At 46.0% G+C, this 15,944-nt stretch overlaps 1 long non-coding RNA gene across 1 annotated transcript; it reads left to right on the top strand.

Annotated features, from left to right (window-relative positions):
• The first annotated feature begins 72 nt into the window (after positions 1–72).
• Positions 73–3,634, top strand: LOC132076509 (uncharacterized). Its single transcript, XR_009418937.1, has 4 exons — positions 73–232; positions 1,516–1,628; positions 2,194–2,239; positions 3,302–3,634. It is a non-coding gene; the product is annotated as an uncharacterized LOC132076509 (long non-coding RNA).
• Positions 3,635–15,944: the final 12,310 nt, after the last annotated feature.

Below are 15,944 nucleotides of genomic sequence, written 5' to 3'. Positions count from 1 at the left end.
CGGGGGCGCTGGGACGGCGCCGCTGGGCGGACTGGGCACGATCCCAGAGGCACGGAACGGGTCAGGCTGCAAGGGACACCTGTGGGTCACCTGGTCCCACCTTTCTGCTCATGCAGAGCCGTTCCAGCGCACATGGCACAGGATCATGTCCAGACGGTTCTGGGATATCTCCAGCGAGTAAGAATCCACGTCCTCTGTGGGCAGTCTGTCCCAGAGCTCGCTCACCTCACAGGTAGAGTTCTGCCTCGTAGAACTCCTGGGCATTCCTCTGGTGCCATTGCTGGTCCCAGGGAGCAGCGCCTGGTCCCTGCTCTGAGCCCTCCCTGCAGTCAGGGACGGTGTCCCCTCTGAGGGACCCCCGCAGGGACGGTGTCCCCTCTGAGGGACACACACAGGGACGATGTTCCCTCTGAGGGACCCATGCAGGGACGGTGTTCCCTCTGAGGGACCCACAGGGACGGTGTCCCCTCTGAGGGACACACGCAGGGACGGTGTCCCCTCTGAGGGACACACGCAGGGACGGTGTCCCCTCTGAGGGACACACACAGGGACGATGTTCCCTCTGAGGGACCCACGCAGGGACGGTGTCCCCTCTGAGGGACACACACAGGGACGGTGTTCCCTCTGAGGGACACACGCAGGGACGGTGTTCCCTCTGAGGGACCCATGCAGGGACGGTGTTCCCTCTGAGGGACCCACAGGGACGGTGTTCCCTCTGAGGGACACACAGGGACGGTGTTCCCTCTGAGGGACACACAGGGACGATGTTCCCTCTGAGGGACACACAGGGACGATGTTCCCTCTCAGCTGTCTCCAGGCTGAACAGTCCCAGCTCCTTCAGCCTTTCCTCCACAAAGAGATGCTTCAGTGCTTGATCAACTCTTCATGGGACCTTGGGTACCACCGGGATAACCCCTTGGGCTGCTGGCATGGTCTGGGGAGTATAATCGTGTTTGGACCAGGCTGGGCGTTGGCTGCAGCATCTCCTTTTAATCAAGTCCCTAAGATTTGGATGCTGCAGCTTCTGCTTTTAATCAAGTCTGTTAGATTTGGATGCCATGGCCAACCAGAGCATAAATTCATTATTTCTGTCTGCATGGGCGCTGATCTGGGCAGAGCTGCTATGGCCTTGGGAGCTGTTTTTAAGGCATATGCCTTAATGAGAGGTCATTGGGTAACTTAATTCCCCAGAAGCTGGGATGTGTGTCGGAAGGAAATTAAAGTTCTGCATGCCTCCTCCCAGATTAAGAAAGATTAGTTGATGTGCTATCCCAGCTTCTGAAAGAAAGGTTGGGGATGAAATTAGAGAGGCACCTGTGGGCCCTGCTCAGCAAGCACTCTGCCAGCTGCAGCCATCCTCCACCGGTACCCAGGAAAGTGGTGCTACAGTACACCAGTTAACAAAAAAATACTGGGAAAATACTACTCCAAACAAATTTTGTTACTGAGAAACTGAAATGCTAAATAAATTAACCAAGTCATGTGTTTCTAGTTTTACAAGTCTTTCCCCTGCAGGACAGCTCCGCGGTGGATCTGTGGTGCTGCTGACCCACTCTAGCACCAATTGATCATCAGCACTGGCAGTCCTGGACCAACAGCTCCTGTGGAAACCTACAGTCCCTGCAGGGGTGAGACACAGGCACTGCTGATGTTACTGCCTTTTGTAATTACTTCACTGCACTGGTTTACAACATTCTTGAAGGATGGCTTTGCTGCTTGTCTGAAATGTAAGCAGGGCAGGGTGCTGCGAACAAAAACATGCGGCTTCTCCCTTAAAGCATTTCTTTGGGATGGTGATTCCAGGAGGCAGGGCAGTTTATGGTGCACTTCCTTCTCATCCCTGCCCCGTGGCAAAGGCAGAGGCAGCCCGTCCAACTCCTCCCCCTGAGTGTGTTTCAGGGGTAAAGCCCCTCCACTTTCCCCTCCCTCCTGGGGAATTTTTGCAGCATATGGTGCGCGTGCTTGTGGGTTTCTGTTTACTTTGAATCCTGTATTATCACCACTTGCTGGGAATTTACCTGCCTAGAACAAGGCTTTTGTATATCTGGGAAATTCCATACGGGAATGTGACTTGTGCAATCTTGTGCAACTCATAGGAGAAGAGCCTGATGTGCTCTGCCCTGCACAGTGACAGAGAATTTCTACCTAGGGGAGTTGTTTTCTATTACCAGCAATGTTGTTTCCTATTGCCAGGGCTTGAGCTACTGCTGCTGGACCAGACCCTGCCTAGGGACCTTAGGTAGGTTGCCAAAGTCCAACTTTCCCTTTAGAGGAAAAGAAAACATTTCTTGGAAGTCCCAGACATATGGTAACCCTAGTTAATTTACAGACGTTGGTGGTGGTATCATAATCATTCAGTACTATAAATTGTTCTAAGTTATATTGAAATATATAGAGATTATCCCTCTCCTTTCTGACTGGATAGTGCTTATCTGGGTTGATCATTGCTTTGGACATGGCAGGAGATAATGATGCTGCTTGAGACAAGCCATTCAAGTACATTTGCAATGACTTCTGAGTTTGAAGGGATTGACTGTTCTGCTTGAGGGAACAGCAGCAGTGAGCCCACTGACAACTGAGTCACAGATGGGTGCATGTGGGAATCCCCAGGACTGCTGCTCCCTTTTAGAGCAAAACACGGGGAAATGCAGAACTGAGGGAACACTCCAAGGCAAACAGCAAAGGAATCTCGACAACACAATGTTAATTGCATTTTATTTATACAAATGACCAAGGGGCACATCTATTAAAACCTCTTTGGCATCCCAGACTTGCCTTTGCCTGACCTGCAGCGCTGTTTGTGCAAGGCACACGGGATCAGACGACAATGCCGAGCTGGGATTATGGCATTACAGCTGTATTCATGGCTGGGAACCCAGTGTAATGCTCTGAACAACTCCTTTCTGCTGACTACAGGGCAGCTGCAAAAGTCAATATCCTCTTGTCTTTCATATATTAATCATATTCTCCTCAGCAATAACTTCACTGTAAGGAAGAGAAAAAGTGTGTTCTGTCTTTTACATAATGATGGGACTGAAAAGGTCAACTGGTTGGTGAATACTAATGAGAGTGTCTAAAATAGGTTGTGTTCACTGTGTTCGAAAGCAGATAAGTACAAACATTGATGGCTCCTTTTAACATTTATTTAAACTCAAAGATTATTTTGTTAAGATGAAAAATGCAGAAGTACAGTAGGAGAGATGTACTTCCACTTAGGAATGCAAGGTAATATTAGAGGGATGGTATCTCTGATGTATATCTCAGATGATACATTTTACCTGTTAAATCTCTTGTTATGCAGGACAGTTCCCACTATCATGAAACATGGACAACTTCTCTGCTGCTCTCCTGCTGCATTAGCATTTTGATAGGATGCCAGAAAACAAAAAGCTCCTGAGAACTGTTTAAAAATAAAACAAAAGGATGGAAGCTGCTTAGAAAAAAATAATTAAAATGTCAGTGTCTCCTTACAGCATTAATATAAATATTTTAAATGCACTTAAAGTACTTGAATTCAGGTTAAAATTATTTTAAAGTTTTTATTTTTGTAACATGCACTAAATCACTTTACCTGAAAATCTCAAATATTTATATGATTGCAATAACAAAAGTATCATAAACCATCTGTTCATTTCAAATAAAGAAATATTGTAAATAGAAGAACTGCTTATTCATGGTCACTGGTTTTTCATGGGTTGGTACCTTCTTGGAGGAAAACTCAGCTGAAAATCAGGGAAAGTTTTACAGTGAACATCGCAGCACACAAAATCTTCCCCCAGCTCTGCTTTGCCAAACTCCTTTCCCACAACAGGGAATGCTCCACTGTCACTGTGGATCTTCCTTCATCATGGGACACACAGCTGGTTTCATAAAAACCTTTAGAGAAATACCTACAGATATCCAGCCTGGATTTTATTTTAGTAACTGTAATTAAATGAGAAAGGTGATCAGCATACATGTATCATAGCTGGGGGAAAAAAACCAAACAAACAGTGGTTTTTGTTTCTTTGGAGCATCTGGGCAAACAGCCAGGCTCCGCCAAAGTCTTTGGCAAAACTCCCATTAACTTCACTCTTGACTCCAGGTCAGGTGGCGGGTTCCTGATTTTAGTTTTTGCATTTTACTTAGCTTACAATTCAAGAAATAAAATGGTGGAACCCAATAAACTGCTTTTAAACTTCTGTTTGGGTGCGTGAGAGCAGGGGAGGTGCAGTCGAGGCCCCACTTGGAGCTCCCTCAGCCTGGATGTGCAGGCAAGCAGTGCTGCTGGCTAGAAAGGGCTGGTTTGGAGGTGGGTGTGGAGGGCTGGATACAGCACATCCCTCCAGGACACAAGGCACAAACCCAGCCCTGGGTACAGCACATCCCTGCAGGGAACAAGGCACAAACCCAGCCCTGGGTAGCAGCACATCCCTGCAGGGAACAGGGCACAAACCCAGCCCTGGGTACAGCACATCCCTGCAGGACACAAGGCACAAACCCAGCCCTGGGTACAGCACATCCCTCCAGGACACAAGGCACAAACCCAGCCCTGGGTACAGCACATCCCTCCAGGACACAAGGCACAAACCCAGCCCTGGGTACAGCACATCCCTCCAGGACACAAGGCACAAACCCAGCCCTGGGTACAGCACATCCCTGCAGGGAACAGGGCACAAACCCAGCCCTGGATACAGCACATCCCTCCAGGGAACAAGGCACAAACCCAGCCCTGGATACAGCACATCCCTCCAGGACACAAGGCACAAACCCAGCCCTGGGTAGCAGCACATCCCTCCAGGGAACAAGGCACAAACCCAGCCCTGGGTACAGCACATCCCTCCAGGACACAAGGCACAAACCCAGCCCTGGGTACAGCACATCCCTGCAGGGAAAAAGGCACAAACCCCATTCCCCGAGGCTGTGCACAAACCTTAGGCCCTGTCTTTGGCAGCAGTGTAACTCAATCAGCAGCATTCCTCACTTGGAGAGGGTTGCATTAAAAATCTCTCTCCTGTAATGGCTGTTTCATTTCAACACGTAATACTCCTTTTATCCAACTTACCTCAGGTTTTAGCTGTTTATCCTTTTTCATCTTACAACAACCACCCACTACTGTGCTCGATCAGATCAAATGCACGGCGACAGCACATTTAAATTCCAAACCTCTGTCAGGGAAGCCTGACCTGAAACCTCTCCCGAAGTAAGGGAAGTCAACTTTTCTTTCCCTCCAGGTATCATTCCTGCTGCCAAAAAAAAAAGCTGTACTCTTCCAGGTGGGAGTGTAGATGAGACAAGTGAGGTTTATAAGCCTGTGGAAATACAATATGGATTTACATGTACACATCACACTTAACTTTGTTTAAATATTCCTCCTCCTAGCAATTGTAAGAGTATCTTAAAAACCGCTTTTCATTTCAAGGAAACCTTTTCTTTTTTCCCCTAAGGATGATATTTTCTTTCTCAATCTGCAAATCCCACTTAAGTCTCTCTACCTGTTCTTCCCAAGGAGCCAAGGAAGATGGTGTGCAGTGATGGTGTGGTCCGTGAGCTGCACAAAAACAACGTGTGACCCAGGCACAGAACTGCTAATTGCCACTGCCCATCAGTGGACGTGACCAGCCTTGCATCACACTTGCTTTTAGCCAACAGGGAGCTTGTGATCCTTTCCCCCAATCTCCTCTGGCTCCCAGTTCTCCAAGTGGGCTGAGGAAATGAGTCACATCCAAAACAAGAGGGATAAAAACATTCTGGGGAATTACCATCTCCATCTCCACAAGACATTGGCTTGTGAGACACAGCCAAAGTCTTCGGTTAAATATTTTTATTTGGCTCTGTATACAAAGAAAAAAGTTTACAGGAGAGAGGGAGTGACAAGCAATTAGTTACACAGTATCCAAAGATGTCTAAACACCTCTAGTCAGTTTATGCAGCTGGGTACGTGTTTCATAAATTGCACCTACAGCACTGAGGCCCTCAGTAGGACAACTAACTGGATTCAGCTGTTATCACCAATATTTCTAGGTAAATTAGTGCTTAATAGCATTTGTTATGTTTCACCATTACAAATGGTTTCTAATTAAAACCGAAAAAGGGGTTGATGCACCGGGACAGCCTTATGAGAAGTAACGATAGGGCAAAATAATTTAAGTCAAAACTAAAGTAATCTTAATTGCTTTTACAATACTCTCAAAATTTTGTGCTGTGATAAAACACGTTTTAATGAGATGGATTAAAACATTTTTTAAACTGAGAAAAAGCACAAGCAGAACTAACTGCTGGTTTGATCATCGTGGGATCTCACCTGTGAGGTTTGCAGAGCCCTCATCTTGGCCCGGGCGAGGGAGGAACACCGGGACGGACTCCCGAGGCTGGAGCGCGTTGTGCGGGAGTATCAGCTAATCGCCATCCGCAGGTGCAGCTCCCCGTGGCCATCCTCCCCCGCCGCTCGTGTGCGGGCGGTTTCGCATTTGCATTGCAGCGAACGCAGCACACCTGTGGCACTGCCGCTGGGACGGGGCTCATCAGCGCCCGGCGCGAGGATCTGGTTGGCTCGGGAGTTTTGTTTAACAAACTTCAGCCGAGCGCTCCCCTGCACCCCTCACGCAGCGGGCGCTCCGCGGGCAGAGCAGGGCGCCGTGTCCAGGTGAGCCGCGGGGGCTGAGGGAGCTCCCCAGCCCTCCGGAGCCCCCGGCAGCGGCCGCTCTCCCGCTTTTCCAGCGGGGCGGACTTCGGGGCGCTGCCCCCGCCCTGTGGCATCTCCGGCGCGGCCGGCCCAGGCACGGGGCGGGCCGGGGCGGCGGCGGTGCGGGTCCCGGAGCCAGCGCGGGTCCCGGAGCCGGCGCGCCCGCCCCCGTGCCCTGCCCGCCGCGGGAGGAGAGCGCGGCGGGCCCGGCCCCACCTGCGGGGGCGGTGGCGCGGGCAGGACGGCCCGGCGCTGGGGTGAGCCCGGGACGGCAGGGCGAGGTGAGGAGCGCTGCAACATGGCCTCCTCCTCCTCCTCCTGCTCCTTCCCCTCGCGTTCGGCGGCACGGGGCGGCTGGGACCAGGTGAGCGCGCAGCCCTCGGGCGGGGAGAGGCGGGCGCGGGTCCGGCGGCTCTTTCTGCTTTTCCTTCTTTTCCCTCCCTCCTTCTCCTCCTCCTCCCTTCTCTCGTGGGCGCTCCGGGTCAGCGCGGGGTGAGCGGCGGTCGGGCGGCAGGGGAGCGGCTGTGCCGCCCGCCCAGGTGCGAGGCTGCAGCGGGGAGCGCCTGACCCGGCCCCGCCGGGAGGCCCGCACGGCTCTGCCCTGCCGGGGCCAGCGGTGGCCAAACCCCTCCCAAAACAACGCGCGACCCCCCGCGTTAATGCCCAGCTCTGCTGGGAATGCGGCGTTTTGGGGCGCAGCTCTGTTGCGTGTCTGCCTTGCCTGTATTTCACACCTCTGTGGTGAGGCAGCGATGTGCTTGCGGGACGGGGGCTGAAAAAGCCACCCAGGTAAGGGCCGGAGGCTCCCGCATCCCTGCCTGGCCCCGCTCCCGGTGTGCGGGTCGCTGTGGGGCCGGCTCACATCCCATCGCCCGGGGGCTGCGCAGGGACACCCACCGCAAGCCATCCTGCTGCGGGGCAGGTGGAGAGAAGGTGCTGGTGAAGGCTTCACCACAGGAATTGTTTTTCTCCCTCTTCCCTCCTCCGCAGTGGTCGGAGCGGGGCCGCAGGGTCAGGTGAAGGAGCTTTGCTGCTGTGCGTGTCTGCCCCAGGTATTCGATGTGGTCACTCTCTGTTTATTGCTCTCACCAATGCTGCCTTGTGTGGTGAGTGAGTGCACTGGTCCCACGTTCTTCCTACTGAACACAAATGGCTTAATCCATTTTAACTGTGAAGAATTGTGTTCTCAGGGCATAGAAAGAGTATATTTTGCCTTATTACTGGCAAAATGACACTTCTTCCACTAGAAGTAAGTTTAGAGAAAAGGGATTGGGAAAGTATGATAACTGAATTATCTCTCACCCACCCCCTGCTTTTTATTTTTTTTTTTTTGGGCTACATGCCCAGAACTCCTGAAACTAAAACTGAAAACTTTCAAGATTGAAGGTATAATTAATCAAGGCTGAATAAGCTTTATTCTTTGTGGTTTGGTTTTTTTTTTTTCTTTCTTCCCTGAAGTTGGTATCTTTTAAATCATTAAACTTTCCTGCTTTTAACACCACTTTTGCTACTGCTTGAAACACTTAACTGGACACAGAAGATGGAATATTATCTGTTTTACTGTAGATTGTTATGGTTTCTCATGTTTCTCCCTCAAATCTGTGTGCTGTTCGTGCTTTGAAACGGAATGTAAATTAACACCCCAGGAGGACTGATCAGCTGGAAATAAGTCACTGCTCTGGCAGTCAGGCTCTCTAAGCTCTGGTTGGGCAAGATGCTGTTCCCCCTGGCCAGCACCTCTCTCTTCTTTTTGTGAGCCCTGTGTTTTGAGTTCTCTGAACAAGAGGACAGTGCTTCTTACTGTGCTGTCAGAGCTCCAGGCATTTCTGCCTCTCTTTCATCAATTGTCTCAAGGATAAAGAAAGAAAATAAAACCTTGTGTGTTCACCAAGCAGGTAGCTTAAAAACTTATTCACAGAAAGGTTTGTAACCTAGGCTGGGCTGCAAGTGCTGAGTTCCTTAAGAAGGTGGTGACTGTTCTCAGTCTCTAAGTTGTGCGTGTTACAATTTTGGGCTTGGAATAACCTCAGGGTCAGTAGAGACTCAGCTTTGTCCTCTGACCCTTCAGTCCATCGGGGACAGCAAATTTCCCTCTGGTTTGAGAAGACTCTTAGGTCAGGCTCCAAACTTTGAGGGTTCTGTTTGTGTGGTGGGTATTTGAGATGCTCAGATCCTGAGACACTGCCAGGGCTCTGTGTTGGAGATGGGGACATGCTTTGACACAGTCAGTGTTTGTTAGTGTGTTCCTTACAGAAATATTTCTGCCACCGTTAATCTCTCGCTTCTGTGGGCATTGACTAATGCATGATTTTTGTTCCAAATGATACTGTACTATCATGTGCTGTTGCTCTGTTGATGCCTACCAGAGGATGAGGTTGGGGATTTCCATTATTGAAAACCTGTCACCTCTCCCATCTTTTCTAGATCCTAATTTATTGCTCATGTTCTTTTTGGAGATAATGAGATATGTCTGTTATAATGCACTGGTTTACAAAATTATGTGAATAATTGTGTGTGGCCAAACAGTTTCCTTTCTAAAATAAAAAGCCAGTTACAGTTTTCCCTAAGACAATTTCCAGGCTTTGCAGAGCTAAAACTGTTAATGGCATAAAAAAATAATTTGTTATTCAAGGCTGTTTATAGTCCTGCATTACTTTGTAGTTGATTATTTAGATGGCTGTTTGGTGTTTATTTCACTTCAGTGTTTTCTAAAATGTCTTGTTCAGAAGCTTGTGTTTCTAAAACGTGACAGGAAGACCAGAATGTATTTTGTTGTTGGAGTTAGTTTTGTTAGTTTCTTGTTTTAGTTCTTTTGTTTTGACAGCTCTTGGCCTCAGCACCGTGGGCACTCCTCGAGTCAATGCCTAGAAGTTAATTATGCTTGTAGGTCACCTAGAGTGCCGTGCTTTGTTCCAAGGTGTTTCTCTTTGGTATATTTAAGGTGCTGAAATTTTGGGGATTGTCTAGGGCTTGAAAGAGATCTTTGAACTTCAGCAATGAAAAACTTTTATACTTTTTGCCACTTAGCTTAAAACTGGGGTGTTTGTGGGAAGAGAGGAGACAGTGGTCAAGTTGTTGGGCAAGGGGAGGAAGAAACCCAAATGCAGTTCAAATACGATAGCCTTGTTGTTATCACATAAATGATAGCAATAAAAATAAATAATTTACTGCTAAAGTGGAAAGTTTATTTCACAGAGTAAGCTTTTAAGTGTGGTCTGTGAGACTGCAAGTCCAATCATAGCTGCCCTGAAAAGCAATAATACATGCAAATGTTATTCAGTCATTGAAAACTCTGGGGGAAATGGCAGTTTAGCAGTTAAAAAAAAAAACCAAAAAAAACCAACAACTAAACAATCCTCCCAAACCCGTCCCTTTGTAGCATACAGATCAGACCACATGAGCCTCAGTTCCAGACAGTTGTTCAACACAGGCAAATTCCTGTTCTTGCGGTTTGCTCTGGTTTTATTCTACATTTTATCAGCTTATTTTTTGATTTTTTTTTTCCTCCACTCCAAACTCTCGGAGTTCTCTTCTTACATACTCTGTTTCTCAAAATTCAGTGCTCTTGACACCATGTAAAAACTATTGACATACTAATCCAGTCGATGATTACCTATTAAAAGTTATTTTTGCCACTCTCTGTTGTCTGGAGTGGGAATATTTCCCATATACATTAGGGTTTTGATAAGTTGTTGACAATGGTGCTTGTGCTCTGCTGGCATGGCTCTTGGTATGACAAAATAAGACCTGGCATGTTGCATTAATTCTGAGAAAAGCATGGTTTTGCAATCTTTAATCAGGCAAAGTTTCATTAGCTCTGTGAGGGAGTTTTACTCGTGGCCTAAGGAAGATTTATTTTTTTTTAACAGCTGGTGGCACTTGTTAGCTTTTTCCAGAGGCATGATGTGATGAGGAATTAGAGGCATGAGGGTAATATTTTCTATTTCTGTGGGTTTTGTGCTTGACTTCTGATATGAAGCGTTAAATAGCTATTTGTGATGCTGACATGCCTAAGAATGAGAGTTTTGAAGTTTGAATTTTCCGAAACAAATCCTTCAAAATAGTTTAGAGCATATTTTTTTCTTTAATTTGGTAAAGGTAGTTCAGATTCCATTATTTTCTTCTCTGAAAAATTTTTGTAATTGGACAAAAATGGAAAAGGAAATGTTGTGTTGTTTTTTTTTTTTTTTTTTTCAGGTTAGGGAGGAGGGGGAAAAGTAGCAGGAACTTTTGCTCTCATATTCTGTGGTTACTAAGTGCCAGAACTTTGCTACTCTTTTGATGAGTTGCATGTGCTGCCTGCTGGTTGCTTCTGGTCACTTTTGCCCTCTCAGCTGTTGAATTACATCAGAGTGCACATAAAGCACAGAAAATAATATTGCTTGCACTGTGTGTGTCTGCTGCCCTTGCCATGGGGATGCTTGACAGGCTGTGTAACCCTGAGGAGGATGAAGAGGAGGATGAAGCAAAGAAAATTGCTTCAATAAAGTATTTATTAGTGTGATTGTGACATTGTGAGCAGCCTGGCTCTGTTTGTGTCGGTCACTGCCTCGTTGTTCCTGTGATGGTTGGGCACTCCTAGAGTCTTGCCCAGCTTTAGTATCCTCCTCTTGGGCAGAACCCACCCTGTTTAGTCTTGGAGCAGTGGCTGTTCTTTCTTCTCTACTCCCCTGGGATATCCCACAAAAATGAATCTACTATTAGCTGCTTGATTTTTACAGTAATTTCTTCTCTTGAATGCATTTAAAGCTTCAGTTCCCACCGACTCTTTGGAGAGGAAAGGGCACCATACTTCAGTCACTCTTTAAAATTCCAGGAAGTTGTTTTCCTCCAAGGGCATTCTGAGCTTGGTGCCCTTCAGAGGAGAAATTCTTCAAACTTTCCATAAAATATCTGGGGTATGCATCGTGCCTTTATCGGGAGGCCTTATTGATCCTATCTGACCATGACTTGGAAAAAGCTGTGAGCTAATGAAAGGAGTCTTGCATGGCAAAACCACGAGTGTTTCCTTTTGCCCTGTGTTCCACTGCTGAAGCAAGGCCTGGCTGAGCTGCTGCACTGACCTGCTGTTATTGCTGAAAGCGGGCTGTGATGACAGCTCCTTTTAATAGCAGAATCTGAAGTAACATTCTGCAATGACAGAGGAGCTGATGGCATGTGAATGTTGTAGGAGAGCTGGTTTCTTACCAGAGACTTCATGGAGGCTGGCTTCTTTAGGTTTTAAAACCTCAATGGTATTTTCCATCTGTTTTGGAAAATACTTTTAAAGGAATTTTAATAAAGGTAATTTTCAGATGACATGCACACAACAGGTGGGAGCTAGTTTTATGATCTTTGCATGCTATTGTTACTAGTACCATAATTTAAGCATATGTGCCTTTTAAAGAAAAGAATATGGGATTTCTAGCTTCCATGACAATTAGTTTGCTCTATTAAAAGCAGAAATTAACAAGATTATGAATGACCACACCCTGGCCTCATAACCAGCAGGAGTTCCTCTGCTTTCATTTCTGTGGGTTCAGAATTCCTGCCTGTTCCTGTATGGAGGGTGCTGATGATGTAGTTTGTGAGGAATTCCTTAGCACTAGGAAGATGTTCAAGCAGCTGTCTCTGTTGTTCTTCTGAATTTAAAATTTAGAAGTCTGAAGTCATCTGTGGTGGGAAACCTCCATTTTCAAAGAAATGTTATGCAAACTGCTCTAACTTGGTTTTGACCCAGTTTACTAATCTGTAGATTTTTGTTGCATGTGTCTCACTCTTAGAAGATTATCTGCTTTTCTGTTTCTTGCCCTATTTTTTTTTTTTTTTGGAGGGGGAAGCAGGGGGAGGGTATGGTGTGCATGGGGATGATTTTATTTAAGGTCTCCTTTCCATCCTGTAATTCCAGATTTGTTTCTGTCCATTTAATAGTTTGCCTTGCCCAACATAGTGGTTTCTGTGCAGATTCACTTTCCTCAGAGCATTTGTTCAGCTTTAGGTCAAAAAAACTCATCTTGAGGTTGCTGAACTTAGCTGAGCAAAGAGCTCCCAGTCACAGCACAGAAGGGAAATGCTGAAAAATGATCATTACTTGTTAGCCTTTTCTCACTGAGATAATCTCATCTATATGGGAACCCACAGGTGATTTTAAAAGCACAAAAGTCAGGTGCACCTGGGAATGCAGGTGTTGATTATTGAGGAGAGTTCATTTAAACCATTAGGAACTTCCTTGTTTCTTTACAAATCTCCTCCTCTTTGGCAGGTTTCTGTTTGTGCTGTGGAGGAACCCCAAGAAACTGATTCCTTCTGCTCTGCAGGACTGACCCTTTCATGGAGGTGTTTTAGGGGTGGATGTGTGATTTTGGGTGAGGAGGTAAAGCATTATTTGTGTGCAAGGTTGTGTGACGCCAGGGTGCTCTTTAAATTGTATATTTGTGGTGGAATAGAACACTGGAAACTGAGCAGAAGGGGTGAGTCAGCTGGTCTTCTGTTCTGACAATCAATACTGCATTCAGGGAGAGCAAAAAGACATCTAATTATAGTGTAAGTATGCTATTATATTAAAAAGTAACATATACTAGTTATCATGTTATGGGTTTTAAGGGAGAGGTTAATTAACTTGGCCAAACGAGGAGTAGTACTGACTTTATGATAATCTTTCAAAGGAATACTAGGGGAATGAATAAATTTGGTAACTTTCTCAAAACTTCAAAATGATTCATTACTCCCCTCCAGTGACCACAGTGCTGTTCTGTAAAGGCAAACAGCTTATTGACCAACCTAAAACTAAAAAGAGGGGGACTCTGTATGAGTATTTTTGTATTTTATTCAAACAGATAAATTGCATTGTGTTGTGTTTTGGTGGGTTTAGTTTTTGTAGATATCCTAGGCCGCTTCTGTAAGTCAAGATCAGCAGAGATGAGTTCAGGCATAGTAATTATATCTTTACATATGACTGCATGGTGCAACATCCCAGCTACACAAACTGGTACATGTATCACCCAGAACTGTGGAGCAAATTGTCTTTAAAGTGTGGTAAGATAAAGGAAGACAAAGATGGAATATGTTCTTAACAGCCTCTTACAGCACTTATGTGAGAACATTACATACACCTAGGCTTGCTCTCTTGAAGCTGTTGGAGATTGTGTTCAAATTTAACTGGGCTTTAAATTAGTGAAAGCAATGACTTTTTGTGCCACAGACACGACCCCATTGTGCAGGTGAAGGACCTATAAGTGTGATTCAGTGCTTTGAATCTCCAATAGCAGAACCAATTTCCTTTCATATTCCTCTCTATATCTGGATTCTGCTTGCTCCTGTTCAAAGAATATTGCAGAGAGAGCACATATGCATTTGTCTGAGAAGGCAAATAATTTCACAGGTCATGACTTTGCAAATGCATGAGACAGCCTTGCTCTGTGATAGGAGCCTTTGGTGGGAACTAGTGACAGTGAAGAGGGAAAAGGGCAGAGCCTCCTAAATGGCATCCACCTCATAAACATTTGCCATGCAAAACAGCAGCAAGCAGGGCAGGGGCTCAGCTTTTACAGCTGGGCTCATCTGTAGCTCACAAGGCTGGTCTTGGACTTGGTGCTTATGTCCTCAGCTGGGAATTCAACTTGTGCCTTCAACATCCCATTCAGGTGCCTTAGTTCTGAGCATTCTTTGCACAGCAGAGAGCTTTCTCTTCCATGTTGTTTGTTTAGTTGGTTTGTTGTTTGTTTTTTTTATTTTTAATTTTCCCCTCTCTCTCCCTTGTTGCATCAAATCTCCTGCTGAAGTCTGTTGATCCTTGCAATCCTCTGCAAAAAACCCTGTTTATTTTCCTCCATCCCTCTGTTAATCACTTTGTGAAGATTTTAATTCAGTAAGGTACTCTTGCTCTTGGAGTTTTTGCTTTATCCTTCAATTGATACAGGCTGAACTTTGCAGCCTTTAGTCATTTTGGTGGTGCAGCTCACAGCACATTTCTGGGAAGTGTTTTGCTGCTGTAGCTGGGGAGAGAGGGGCTGTAGGATGGTTGTGGCAGGGAGCAGGGCAGGTGTTTGCTACCTGGTTTCACTGCTGCACAAGGTGTTATGTAAATAGGCTGAGCCTTGCCTCTGATTTCTGTGATGTAATGTTTCATAAATAAGCACCGTGGTGTTGGGAACCCAGGTGTCAGAGGCAGCAAGCCAAACACACTGAGAAACAATGGGACGAGTCTGAAGGGTGATACAATTTTCCAGCAGTCCTCCTGTAGGAGCTAATCCTGCATTTTAGGGAAACTCATTGGAAGGAACATCTTTCTGGAGGGGAATGATAAATTGTGACATGTTCACCTGCACCTGGTTTAGTGGTTGGAAAAGCCTGGGACTAGCAATAAGGAGGTCGGTAAGTCCCAAATGAGGCTATTTTTATCAAGTCTCATGGGTAACAGCAATGTTTCAATATAAAGATAAGATATACAATCTGCTGTTCTAATTGAATCATAAATCAAACAGGTCTAGGAAAAAAAAGAGAGAGAAGAATGCAGATGCATCAGTCTGTGTCAGCTCAGCATACCTTCCTGTGGGTGGCCTGCGTTTCTTTTCACGGGCTCCATCCCTGCAAAGCTGCTTTGTGATCTCAGCCTGATGTGGGTCAAAAGGGGAAGATTGTTAACATTCCTCCTGCCCCTCTCCATCACCATCAGCAGCTCTCAGTGGATGTCAGTCCTTTGGGCTTGTGTGGGAGAGGACAGGGGAATTCTGTGCTGCTTCTAACTGCTCTTCCACATATTTCTGTCTGTCTCTTATCTGGGCAATAACCCAGCTCCCAGTTTTGGATGATTATTATGAGTTGTGATTGATTTAGTAATTGCTCTGCTGGCATACTAGTATTTTCATATTTTATTTGCATTCATGTGCCCATCAGGATGTCTATGATATAAGAAAAGCTAAACAAACAGCTTTTGTCCAAGAAATCATAATTTGAGGTAGTGTTCTCTGTTACTGCCCTCTAAGAGCTGTCTTGTCCCTGGCTGGCACCTTGAATGCTATTGTGTATGTGGCTCTTTCTCTCCACTTTAATAGTGGTGCTGTATTGGCTGTGATTCTACTACAGTTTGGTTTTACAGGATAGAAACAACTGTATTTTTTGGCTGAATTTGAACTGCTTTCCAAGTGATGTGTACTTTGTTCTGGAAATGAATTCCACTGGGCTGTTATAGGGAGTTTAGAATGACTCATTACAGTGATACAAGTAGGTAACAACATGGCTCTGAAGCCATTAAAGGCTTTTCATTTTGTGTTACATTTGTTCCAACCATCATAACTCTAAT

This window comes from Ammospiza nelsoni, chromosome 8, assembly GCF_027579445.1.
Source record: "Ammospiza nelsoni isolate bAmmNel1 chromosome 8, bAmmNel1.pri, whole genome shotgun sequence".
Classification (NCBI taxonomy): Eukaryota; Metazoa; Chordata; class Aves; order Passeriformes; family Passerellidae; genus Ammospiza; species Ammospiza nelsoni.
Note: the sequence above shows the minus strand (reverse complement) of the source record. Positions and strands in the feature narration are given on the sequence as shown.